A 13,672-nucleotide genomic window follows, 5' to 3' on the forward strand; every position below is an offset into this window, starting at 1 on the left:
AGTGGAGTGCACCAGCAAGACCGAAAAAGGGCATCTACATCACATTACTTCAGCTTTAGCAATGCAGCGGCTCCCCTTTCGAAGGAACTCAACACTGCGTCATGGCTGACGCTATGGGAAAGCCTCAGCCACCTGGCACCATGCAGTAGGTGAGAGACCAGAGAACACGTATGTGACTTGCAGCAATGGCTGCCATGTATATCTCAATGTAGAGGGTGATAGGCCCTCAAAGAGGCATGTCTGCAGGAACTCTAGCACTGTACTAACATAGCAGGGAACTAGATCCGGATAACAGTTAAAAAAAAATCTCCACAACCTCGGTTGGGATAACAGAGTCTAAGAGCTGGTCCCCTTCGGGGGCCAGACCAGAGGTTCTAAATCTCAAGGTGGTGGAGAATCGCCCCATGCACCTGAAAAAGGAGGCTGCTCCTGATGGGAATCTCCCAGGGAGCAGCATCCAGAAGGGAAAAGAGAAAGGCAAAAGGCACAGTGGGTCAATTCCTCAGAGGCAAACATAGCCACGTTGGCCCGGGCAAAAACTGCCATATGCAGTCCACCACCTACAGGTGGAAATTATATTCCCCAGGCATGCTTCCTGATCATGTGCTCTGGAGTGTAAAAATCTCTCAGCGAGAGAAATTTGGTCTCTACCTAGTGATTACAGAAGAAGAAACTGTCAGCAAGTGTCTGTGTTCTGCACAGATTTACCGTATTAGTGTTTATTTACCTACTGATCACTTGCATGTTTATTCATTTCAGTCATGCGATTTTAACATATGACAGTCAGTCGTTACTTTTTTTAACTTCAACCAGCTACCACTTGTGAGGAAGCCGCCACACATTGTGCCCCTTGTTCTGATCAGAGGAGTCCGATGCTAGCACATAGACCATACAGAAAGACGAGGAAATTGAGGAGGGCTATGAGCCAAGCTAAGGCTAAATCATTTACATTTCTGGCATTTGGTAGATGCTTATCCAGAGCGACGTACAAAAGTGCTTTAAAGTCTCTGTCAATGAATATTTTAACACTGGTACAATAGGTTACAGACTTAAGATACTATTAGCCTAAAATTATTATTATTATTTGTTTTTAAATATGTACATATTGTCGGAACTCAGAGTCCCCTCCGAGTGGACATATCACAGGGTGGAATCTTTAACAGTACCAATTTCTATTATTTTCAACAATCGTACCAAATGAACTCAAATACAATCAAATACAACTCAAAACTATCAAATAATCAAATACTCAGCCGAAATGAAGGAGACAATATAACATATAACAATACATAAAAACAGAGAAAAATAAGAGCTAGTTTAAGTGCTTCCGGAAGATGTACTGTAGGTCTTCAGTCATCATTTGAAGGCAGTCAGTGACTCGGCTGTACGGACATCTATGGGAAGTTCATTCCACCACCTCGGTGCCAGAACAGTACAGAGTCTAGATGTATACCTACCTTTTACCCTGAGAGATGGTGGGACCAGTCAGGCAGTGCTAGTATATCTAAGGGAGTGAGGTGCAGTGTGAGGAGTAATCAGAGCTTTGAGGTCAGATGGTGCTTGTCCTTTCTTGGCTTTGTAGGTAAGCATCAGTGTTTTGAATCTAATGCAGCTACCAGAAGCCAGTGGAGGAGCACCTGTGGGGTGGTGTGGGAGAACATAGGTAGGTTAAAAATTAGTCATGCAGCTGCATTTTGAATCATTTGCAGTGGATGAATTGCATTCACAGGAAGACTCGCCAGTAAAGAGTTGCAGTAGTCCAGTCTCGAAACGACCAGAGACTGAACAAGCACTTGAGTAGCTTGTGTGGATAGAAATGGTTGAATACTTCTGATGTTGTACAGAAGAAACCGACATGAGAAATGGACAGTTGATTGTCCATGGTTACCCCAAGGTTGCGAGCAGTGGCCGAAGGTGAGACCATTGAGTTTTTCAGAGATAATGCAAGGTCGTGGGCTGGGGGTAAATCACCTGGGATGACCAGTAGTTCAGTTTTGCTGGGATTGAGTTTCAGCTGATGAGCCGTCATCCAAGGTGAAATGTCCCTCAGACATAAAGAGATCCAAAATCCACACTGACTAGTGCTTCCGAGCTCTGGTCCACCCAGAACAGGAAACTGAAGAACGCTTCTGACGCTTCCTGTGACGTTACTTCCTGTGTTTGAAGCGCTTACCGCAAGTTTCTTGTCTGTTTCAGCGTTTTTTATTCGAAGTTTATATAGACTAATTTTTTTTTTTCCTCTTTTTGCCTAAATATTTTATGCTGTCAGCAATCAGAGGAAAACCCTCTCCGGCTCTCTTTATTGTCAAGACAAATTCACTGAAAGGTACATGATCATACAGTACGACTAACTTTCAGCTTGTTCAGTGTTTGAGCTGCAGGATGTTTAGCAATTCTTCCTCCGTCGTTAGTGTTAATTTTACCTGTGATAAATGTACACTAGTTAGCTCTCTGACGGAGAAGATATTAGCTTTAGAGGTGTGCATCCAGACATTAGAGAGGGTTAGTGACAGTGAGAGCAGTGTAGTGTCTGTAGGAGGAAGTCTGGATGCCTTAGGTGGAGTTAGTAATTCCCCAACTCCGGCATTAGAGCCCTCACAGCGGGGTGAATGGGTGACGACTCGGCGGCATAGTCGCAAACCCAAGGCTAACGCTAAGGCTTGCCCACGGGAGCACCACTCCTCTCCGCTTCACATGACCAACAGGTTTGCTCTCCTCAGTGAAGCACCCGCTGAGAAACCTGAAAGAGCTCTGGTTATAGGAGACTCCATTTTAAGGCATGTGAAATTAGCTAGGCCTTTAGGGGCTCCAGCAGCACAGGTTAGGTGTATTCCGGGAGCCAGGGCACCAGACATTGCAGGTATGACATTACATCTTATGGTCCTAGGCAAGCACAGGTTCTCCAAGATAGTTTTCCATGTAGGAGCTAATGATATACACCTTCATCAGTCTGAAGTTACTAAGAGTAATGTTGTAGAGGTGTGTAAATTAGCGAAGGCAATGTCTGATGCTGTAGTATGCTCTGGCCCCATCCCAATGCCGCGTGGTGATGTTGTCGGAGAAAAATAGCATACCCAGCTTTGAATTATATACCTAGCTTTAAAATAGCTTAAGAAATAATGTACTCAATGCTTTATGCTCTGACTTAGCAATATTCTGCCTAAAAGTAGTGTATATCTATTAAGAATTATTTAGCTATTGATTAAACAGTTAGCTTTGATTAATACAAGTTTATAATAATCAGGTATAGCCTTATGACAATCATAGTCTTTATAATAATCATGCAGAATTATTAATAATAGCATGCTAGTGTAATAACCACACTGAGACTGAAAAGATAGAAAAAGAGAAATTTATTGGAACATTAGGAGTTACAGCTCAGTCAGCCAGCCTATCTAATGGGATCAGTGGGACCGGAGGGTCAGTTGTAGAAGACAGGACCTCAGGATCCTGAGAAGTTAGGGGAATTAGGAGATGAAGAAGAGTTAGAGGAAGAATCATTAGAGGAGATCTCAACAGGGAAATCCTCAGTCTGGACACCTTGAGAGGTGGTGCATGTCCAGTGCCAGTAGAAGGTCTGAGTAGACCGATCACAGGTTGTGGGGTGAAATTGGGTGCTCTGATCAAGACAGACGGTATCTCTCACGATATGGTGAGCGAGGTAAGGAGACTCAGGAATAGAGGATTCAGATAGGTGCTCCAGGAAACCAGTAAGTTCAATGGCCAGACAGGATAGCTGATACTGGCGATAGCGTCGCAGAGCACCCCTGGGACTTCTCCGGAAGATAGCGCGGTGGGCTGACTGAGCTAGAAGGAAAAATGGGAAATGGGGAGAGATGAGTGAAGTGCATATTGCGTGACTATGTAGTCAGCAAAAGAGAGCGTGTACTAAGGCAAAAGGAACACAGTGTGGGAAGTAGGCCAGGTCACTGTGACATGACAGTGATAGGCGGGTAGAGGAGACAATAGCATTGGAATACCAGCAACCAACAGTGATGAAAAGAGAAAAGGATATGAGGCAGCTTAATGGCACAGCTTATTTTAAAAATAGTGAATAAAACTTAGATGAAGCAAGTAGAGGGAAAAGTCACAATGACATAAAGGAAGAGAGCAAGGTACTTACACATTGTTGTGGAGGGCAACGCGCGAGGTCAGGATGAGCCGAGGAAGCACCTTTGAGAGGTGACGGTCAAATGAAGTCAATGAGGAAGTGGCGCCTATAAGTACGCGCCAATTTTTTCTAAAAATTGTTGATTTAGTCTAAAAATAAGGGGAACTGGAGAGGAGGAAAATTGACATCATCAAAGGGAGGATGGTATTAATTTAGGGGCGGTATCGGGACAAAAATGAAAATAATGGGAACTGGGAAAACGTATGTAAACTAAGGAAGGAGGGACTAAAGTAGCCATACACTGAATATAATGGGAAATTGCTGGAATATTTAAATTAGAGAAAAAGGAGGTGCCACAGGGCACCTGGGGTATAAGTAGAGAGGACTTCTTCGGGGCTTTTGGGACCAGCTGCTCTCTTCATAAATGCATGTTATTGACTGCATGGCTGAATAAAGAAACTCGCTTCTTCTCATCTGTTGAGTGAGATCTCTTTTATTTTGGCTAAGTTTTATAGCTTGGGAAGTTCATTGGGAAAGCTAAGAGAAATAGATACAAACTAAAATTCCACCCTGTGATATGTCCACTCGGAGGGGGCTCTGAGTTCCGACAATGTAGCTTACAGCAGGTTATGGTCACTGAACTGCTGGATGTCCAGGTGGTGCTCCGAAAACAATGTGGGCTTCATAGATAATTGGAGCTCTTTCGAGGGCAAGGCTGGCCTGTTAGGACGGGACGGTGTCCATCCCACTCGGGAGGGTGCTGCTCTCATTTCTTGCAGCATAGCATATAGTCTTAGAACAGGTCTAGTTAATTGGTGACAATCCAGGGCCAGGGAGCAGACAAGCAGGTTAATCCCACCGTCTGCTGGCTGCAATGAGTCGTCACTCAGGGTTCATAACATTGAGACTGTGTCTATTCCCCGAGCCAAACAAAAATGTTTTAATAATCAGAAAATTTGTTTTAGTAACCTGATTAACATAAAACTAGATGATAGTGAATGCACAGCCTGCACCTTTGATCTGAAGTTATGACTGTTAAATATAAGATCTGTCAACTAAAACACTTATAATTAATGAACTGATTACTGATCAGGAGTTCAGTGTTCTTTGTTTAACAGAAACATGGATTAAACAAAACGAGTACATAGCATTAAATGAAGCTTGTCCGCCTGGCTATAGCTACATACACCAACCGCGTCTAACAGGCAGGGGAGGAGGTGTCGCAGTTATCCATGATAATAAGCTAGGATCCACACAAAAACCCAGACATCAGTTCAACACATTTGAAGTTCTTTATACTAACCTAACGTATGCAAGTACTAATAATAAGTTCACAGAGTCAATTCCACTAATTGTTATTTACAGACCCCCAGGGCCATACTCTGAATTCCTCAGTGAATCTGGAGATTTTACTTCAAACCTTGTTGTTTCTTTAGACAAAGCATTAATAGTTGGAGACTTCAACATTCATTTTGATAAGCCAGAAGACCCTCTGAGAACAGCAGTTGTATCCATCTTAGATTCATTAGGTGTTAATCAAAATGTAATAGGACCCACTCATAATGGAGGTCACACGCTGGATCTCATTTTTACATTCGGATTAAATATAGAAAACATAGTCACTCTTCCACAGTCGGAAGCTATCTCAGATCATTATCTAGTTTCATTTAGAATGCGTCTTAATCATGAGATGCGCAACTTGCCGCATTACCGTATGAAGCGTATATTTACGTCTGCTACTGCAGAGAGATTTACCGATAGTCTCCCAGAATTATCACACATGATTGGTTTGCCGTCTGACCCTACAGAACTTGACCAGGCGACTGATTACCTGGAGTCAATGTTTCGGAACACCCTAGACACTGTAGCGCCACTTAAAAGGAAAAAAATTAAAGAGAAGAAACTAGCACCCTGGTACAACGACCGCACAGGAGCTTTAAAACAATCAGCTAGGAAACTAGAGCGTAAGTGGGGTCAAACTAAATTAGCAGTATTCCAGATTGCGTGGAAGGAAAGCCTTCTGATATACAAAAATTCTCTTAGTGCTGCTAGATCAGCGTATCTCTCTGCCCTAATTGAAGATAACAAAAACAATCCTAAATTTTTACTTAGTACTGTAGTAAAATTAACTAGGAGTAAAACCACTGTAGAAAAGTGCACACCATCTACATTCAGTAGCAATGACTTCATGAATATTTTCAATGAAAAAATTAACAATATCAGGCAAAAAATTCAGACTATTAATTTAAAACCATATTATTTGATAGATAATCCTTTAGATAATATAGCTATTTCTGATCAGAGCTTAGAGTGCTTCACTCCACTTCAAGAGCCTGATCTAATTTCACTAATTTCTTCTTCAAAATCTTCTACCTGCATCCTAGATCCTTTACCAACATCTTTCCTTAAACAGATATTACCAGTAGCTATCGAACCCCTTCTAAAAATAATTAATTCTTCTCTAAGCACTGGCTATGTGCCTAAATCTTTTAAGCTAGCAGTTATCAAACCCTTGATTAAAAAATCAGACCTCGACCCCTGTCAGCTGTCTAACTATAGACCGATATCAAACCTGCCCTTTGTCTCCAAGATCCTAGAAAAGGCTGTAGCACAGCAGTTATGTTCAGACCTGCATAGAAATAACATTTATGAAATGTATCAGTCAGGATTTAGACCTCATCATAACACAGAGACAGCACTGGTTAAAGTGGTCAATGACCTGTTACTGGCTTCTGATCAGGGTTGTGTCTCCTTACTGGTGTTACTGGATCTTAGTGCAGCTTTTGACACCATTTGACCACACTGTTCTACTTGATAGACTAGAACATGTTGTTGGTGTTAAAGGAACAGCCCTCTCCTGGCTCAGGTCTTATTTGACTGACCGTTATCAGTTTGTAGATCTTGATGGTGACTTCTCCATGCATACCAAGGTTATGTTCGGTGTTCCACAAGGTTCTGTTTTAGGCCCACTGCTTTTCTCCCTATATTTGTTACCCCTTGGTGCAATTATTCGTAAACATGGTATTAGCTTCCACTGTTATGCAGATGACACACAGCTATATGTTTCAGCTAAGTCAGATGAGAGACACCAGCTTATTAAGATAGAAGAATGTGTAAAGGACATTAGACATTGGATGGCCACTAACTTCCTCCTGCTTAATTCGGACAAGACAGAGGTGCTTGTACTAGGACCACCTAGAGTAATTACCAGGGGTAATTTGTGAGTGAGTGACTGAGAATGAACACTGTGTGTGGTAACATGGTAATGTCACCTGTGGATGTGTGTGTAAGTGAGAAGAGAGCTCTGTGGCATAAGCATAAGCTATGTTTTAGAAATCTTTGTGTGTAAGAGCAATAAGTAAGTAAGTAAATTTTATTTACATAGCACATTTAAACACAGGAAAGCTATCCAAAGTGCTTAACAATGTAAAAAGATTAATTAAAAGAAAGCAAGATGGACAATACAAACAGTAAAACACCAAAGAGAGAGCAATTAAAAAGCTAACAAGAAAAGATTTTCAACCTTGATTTAAAAACAGTAATAGAAGGTGCAAGGCGGCAGTCTAAAGGCAACTGGTTCCACAGACGTGGGGCAATGACTGAAAAAGCTCTGTCACCCTTCGTTTTCAACCGGGACCATGGGACAAATAAAAGAGCCCTGTCAGCAGATCTTAAAGATCTGTTAGCTGACAAAGGGATAAGGAGATAAGAAGGTAAGATGGAGCTTGGTTGTTTAGTGCTTTAAAAATAAGCAACAAAATCTTAAACTGAATTCTGTAGTTTACTGGAAGCCAGTGGAGCAAAGCTAAAATTGGCGTAACATGATCGTACTACTTTGCCCCAGACAGCAGCCTTGCAGTTGCATTTTGTACCAACTGAAGACAAGAAAGTGAAGTCTGAGGAAGACCTGAGTACAGTGCATTACAGTAGTCTAAACGTGAGGTAATAAAAGCATGTATAACCTTCTCCAAGTCCTGAAAAGACAGAAACGATTTAAGTTTGGCAATGATCCGTAATTGATAGAAACTGTTCTTAACAACAGAATTAATTTGTTTGGATAAACATAATTCTAAGTCCATGATAACACCCAGGTTTCTAACATGCGAAGAAATGGAAGGAAAATGATTGCCCAGCTCCTTAGTGAAATCTGATCTCATTTTGGGAGGACTTAAAATAATAATTTCTGTTTCATTCTCATTAGGTTGGAGAAAGTTATTCGATAACCATATTTTAATATCTGAGATACATTCCAACAATGGTTGAATGGAATCTCCAGCTTTTTTGTGGGAGGTACAACTGTGTATCATCAGCATGTAAATGAAAAGAAATATTATGCTTCCTAATAATATCCCCCAAAAGGCGCATATATAGTTTAAAAAGAAGCGGTCCCAGAATAGAGCCCTGAGGTACACCACAAGTAATTGGGGCAGATGATGAAGAAAACTGACCTAGCTCCACAGAAAAAGACCTTTAAGGTAAGAATTAAACCAATGCAAGGCAGTGCCCCTGATACCGAACAGATGTTCTAAACGCCAAATAAGAGCATTATGGTCCACGGTATCAAAGGCAGCAGTAAATTCAAGAAGAATCAGTACTGCATTTTTACCAGCAGCGACTGCAACAAGGATGTCATTGAACACTTTAAGCAAAGCAGACTCCGTACTATGAAAAGCAGTGAACCCAGATTGAAGAGGTTCAAATACGTTAGCTGTAGTTAAAAATGTAGTCAACTGTAGTTGCACAACTTTTTCCAAAAGCTTTGACAAAAATGATAAATTTGAAACAGGCCGAAAGTTGTTAAAACAACTTTCATTCAAACCTTGCTTCTTAAGTAACATTAATGAAACATGTTGAAAACGGCAAAATGAAAAAGGACTAGCAAACAAGTTAAAAGACAGGTCTGTGAGCTGAGAGGTAAAAGATAAACGGATGGCACTCACTTTATCAACAAAAAACGGTAGAAATTTCTCACAAAGCCCTACTGATGACTCCATAGAAAACTGGGTTTTTGGACTAATCACTGAATTTATTGTGGAGAATAAAATCCTAGGCCTGTGGCATTATTTATTAATCAAATTTGAAAAATATTTTGATCTAACTGACTTGGCAGCACTCTGAAACTTAAGCAGATAATCTTTAAAAATCTCGAAAGACACAGTCAGACGATCCTGCTTCCATCTCCTCTGCTTTATGGCATGCCTGTCTAAGAGAGCGAGCATTGTCATCCAACCAGTAATAAGATTTTGTCTTAGGGTGTTTCATTTTTAAGGGAGCAGTTGAGTCTAAAATATTAGTACAGACTGTATAAAAAAGCGAAATCAAATCGTCCGCCTCATAGGATGCCTTTGCTGCATGCAAGATAGATTCCTCAACAGCATTAGCCAGATAATCTTCCATAAACTGCGAAATAGTCAGCAAGTTGATGAAATGAGAATAAAAACCAACAGGCTTATTCATAGTGGCAAAAGGCACAGCAGGAACCTTAAAAACAATGGGTTTGTGATCGGAAAAAGAAGCATCATCAACAAAAACATCAACTACAGAAAACCCATATGACATAATAAGATCAAGTGTGTGACCACGAACGAGTTGCTTGATCAATGTATTGAGAAAGACCAAATGAGTCCAAAATATTAGAAAACTCTGCAACCAAAGGATGTCCCAGACAACAAAGATGTATATTAAAATCACCCAAAAGCAACATACGGTCATACATCGGAGCAGCAGAGGTTAAAAATTCAGAAAACTCACTAATAAAAGTGCTTCCAGAATTAGGTGGCCTGTAGATAAGAGCACAAAACAGCATGGATGAAGTGGACTGTAAAGCCACACACTGTACTTCAAACAATGAAAAAGTCTGAACAGAAACTGATTGAATTTTAAGTGATTGTTTAAAAACCATTGCAACCCCACCACCCCCCCAGCCAATCTTGGGCTACTAATAAAAGAACAGTTCGATGGACAGAGTTCTTCAAAAACTGCCAACTCACCAGTGCTGGCCCAAGTCTCAGTCATAAAAAAAAATAAAATAAAATGTCCAGATCCCAACGGGTAAAAAAGTCATGTAGGATAAAAGTTTTATTGCATACAGACCTCGCGTTCACTAATGCCATATTTAAAGGCCGTGATGACAAGTCCAGATCTAGATGTTGAACAAATTCCAGTTGACAGAGATTTGAGCAGTTCACTCCTCTTTGACGAATCCGTAAACATGGAGGAGCAGAGAAAATAGGAGAATGAAAATCCAGAAAAAACAGAAGATGAAAAACATATCTGTAATCCCATGAACTTCACGACAGGTAAGGCTCTCCAAACTTATATTCTCTAGAGAAAACTCCATTGAAGTCTGTATGGAAGAAGCAATCGTCTTTCTGATTCTCACACGTACACCACCACAATTACCTCTCTTCCTTTGGCGCTTCCTTACTAGAGGAACACAGCATGGTAACCGGCGAGCGCACTCCAGCGCGGGTTGGTTGAATGAGGATTGACAGTGAAAATACAGAGCGGGGCATAATCCACAATGGATTACTTCCACACAACCTTTGATATTAAGCAACGCTTGGAGATCATAGGTGAACACGGAGACTGCATGGAACCAATGCAAAATCATGCATAAAATAAACAGCACAGGTGTCAGACAAACAGATACAGGTACACCAACAGGTACACCAAACTGACACAGGAGAGAGACAGAAAGACGGCAAGCCGGGAACACTGGTGCCATCTTGGAACCTAGACCTAACGGTTCCTTTTGATTCCATGATGATATGTGTAAAAGTGTGTGGCATACAAAAGGTTTCAGAAGAGATATTAAATAAGTGTTGTACATCTGTAATCCAAAAGGTGCTACATCACTGTAGATTCAACTGGGCAGTCTTTCTTCTACCTGATCATTTGACTGGGGGTGGTAGCTACAGCTGAGGCTGACATTGATGCCCAACTGGTTGACAGAATGCTCCATACATGGGAAGTGAATTGAACTCCTCAATTAGAGACTATATCCCCCAGAATGCCATAGCAGCGGAATATATGTGCGAACAAGGCTGTGGTGGTCTCCATGGCTGTGGGGAGTTTTTTCAATGAGATGAAAAGCAAAACTGGTAAAGACCTAAGAAGTTGGAAAAATGAATTGGGTGCACGATTTGCCATTGCCTTGAGTATGAGAATGCAAACTAACTGCATAACACATCTAATACCGCATAAATTGCTTACTGGCTGCCTAATAGCTGTAACTTATTTACAAAGACCTTACAAAGGTGCTCCGCTTGAGCAGCTTAGGAAAAAGGAAAGAAGAGCTTGACAATTATGGGAAACACATAATTGAGATGCAGTTAGATTCCAACAGGTGAAAGGAGCCACTGAAGGAAGGGCAAGTAAGATTGATGAAGAACTAAGAACAATACAGCCATACAGCCAGGAGAGTGGATGTGCAACTTCAAAAGAAGATGGAACTATTGTAGAAGGGTAGGACCATTTAAAGTAGTTCTAGCCACACCTACAACAGCAAGAGAAAAAAGAAAAAATGTCTGCCACCAAACCAAGCACATCAGAGTAAGAAGTGAGAGTTCAAGAATAAGTGCAAGACACAATAACAAGACAATCTGAAGAGTGAAGGCGAGATCCATCAGTGGGACATCCATCAAATCAACAATCGTCTAACCCACAAGAATTAGAATAACATACACTATATTGCCAAAAGTATTCGCTCACCTGCCTTGACTCGCATATGAACTTAAGTGACATCCCATTCCTAATCCATAGGGTTCAATATGACGTTGGTCCACCCTTTGCAGCTATAACAGCTTCAACTCTTCTGGGAAGGCTGTCCACAAGGTTTAGGAGTGTGTTTATGGGAATTTTTGACCATTCTTCCAGAAGCGCATTTGTGAGGTCACACACTGATGTTGGACGAGAAGGCCTGGCTCTCAGTCTCCACTCTAATTCATCCCAAAGGTGTTCTATCGGGTTGAGGTCAGGACTCTGTGCAGGCCAGTCAAGTTCATCCACACCAGACTCTGTCATCCATGTCTTTATGGACCTTGCTTTGGTCACTGGTGCACAGTCATGTTGGAAGAGGAAGGGGCCAGCTCCAAACTGTTCCCACAAAGTTGGGAGCATGGAATTGTCCAAAATGTCTTGGTATGCTGAAGCATTCAGAGTTCCTTTCACTGGAACTAAGGGGCCAAGCCCAGCTCCTGAAAAACAACCCCACACCATAATCCCCCCTCCACCAAACTTTACACTTGGCACAATGCAGTCAGACAAGTACCGTTCTCCTGGCAACTGCCAAACCCAGACTCGTCCATCAGATTGCCAGTTGGAGAAGCGCGATTGGTCACTCCAGAGAACGCGTCTCCACTGCTCTAGAGTCCAGTGGCGGCGTGCTTTACACCACTGCATCCGACGCTTTGCATTGCACTTGGTGATGTATGGCTTGGATGCAGCTGCTCGGCCATGGAAACCCATTCCATGAAGCTCTCTGCGCACTGTTCTTGAGCTAATCTGAAGGCCACATGAAGTTTGGAGGTCTGTAGCGATTGACCCTGCAGAAAGTTGGCGACCTCTTCGCACTATGCGCCTCAGCATCCGCTGACCCCGCTCTGTCAGTTTACGTGGCCTACCACTTCGTGGCTGAGTTGCTGTCTTTCCCAAACACTTCCACGTTCTTATAATACAGCTGACAGTTGACTGTGGAATATTTAGGAGCGAGGAAATTTCACGACTGGATTTGTTGCACAGGTGGCATCCTATCACAGTTCCACGCTGGAATTCACTGAGCTCCTGAGAGCGACCCATTCTTTCACAAATGTTTGTAAAAACAGTCTGCATGCCTAGGTGCTTGATTTTATACACCTGTGGCCATGGAAGTGATTGGAACACCTGATTCTGATTATTTGGATGGGTGAGCGAATACTTTTGGCAATATAGTGTATGTGGAAGAGCCCTTCACCATTGGAGGATCAATGGCAAAGTTTCACTGCTCATGAACTTAAAAACTTAACTTGTGTCATGAACTTTACGAGCCCCAAATATTATGCCCACTGAAAGGCCAGAAGACTGCAACAGCATTGAATATAATCTTCACAACTTCTGCCAATTGATTTGTATTTTACACTCAATGTCACTTTCCTACAGCCCAACATGCGAAATGGCTCCTGTAAGTTTAATTTTCAATTTAATTCAATTTATTTGTATAGCACATTTAACAATGGACATTATCTACATAAAATAGCTTAACAAAAGTATAGAAACATAAAGGAACTATTTTATCCCTATGTTATCCCTAATGAGAAGCCTGAGGTGACAGTGGCAAGGAAAACTTCCTGAATGATATGAGGTAGAAACCTTGAGAGGAACCAGGCTCTGAAGGGAACCCATCCTCAAATGGGTGACACTGGACAGAAAATAATGTAAATAATGTCCTTTCTACAACAGCAATCAAGAGTTCTTGAGGAACTATTAGGTCATTGTAGTTTCTGAGTTCATTATAGACACAAATTCCTTGCTGTCACAAGCTTACAGATGCAATGGCAGTTCTGTGATGGTGTGATAGTTTCC

This window comes from Hemibagrus wyckioides, linkage group LG12, assembly GCF_019097595.1.
Source record: "Hemibagrus wyckioides isolate EC202008001 linkage group LG12, SWU_Hwy_1.0, whole genome shotgun sequence".
Taxonomy (NCBI): domain Eukaryota; kingdom Metazoa; phylum Chordata; class Actinopteri; order Siluriformes; family Bagridae; genus Hemibagrus; species Hemibagrus wyckioides.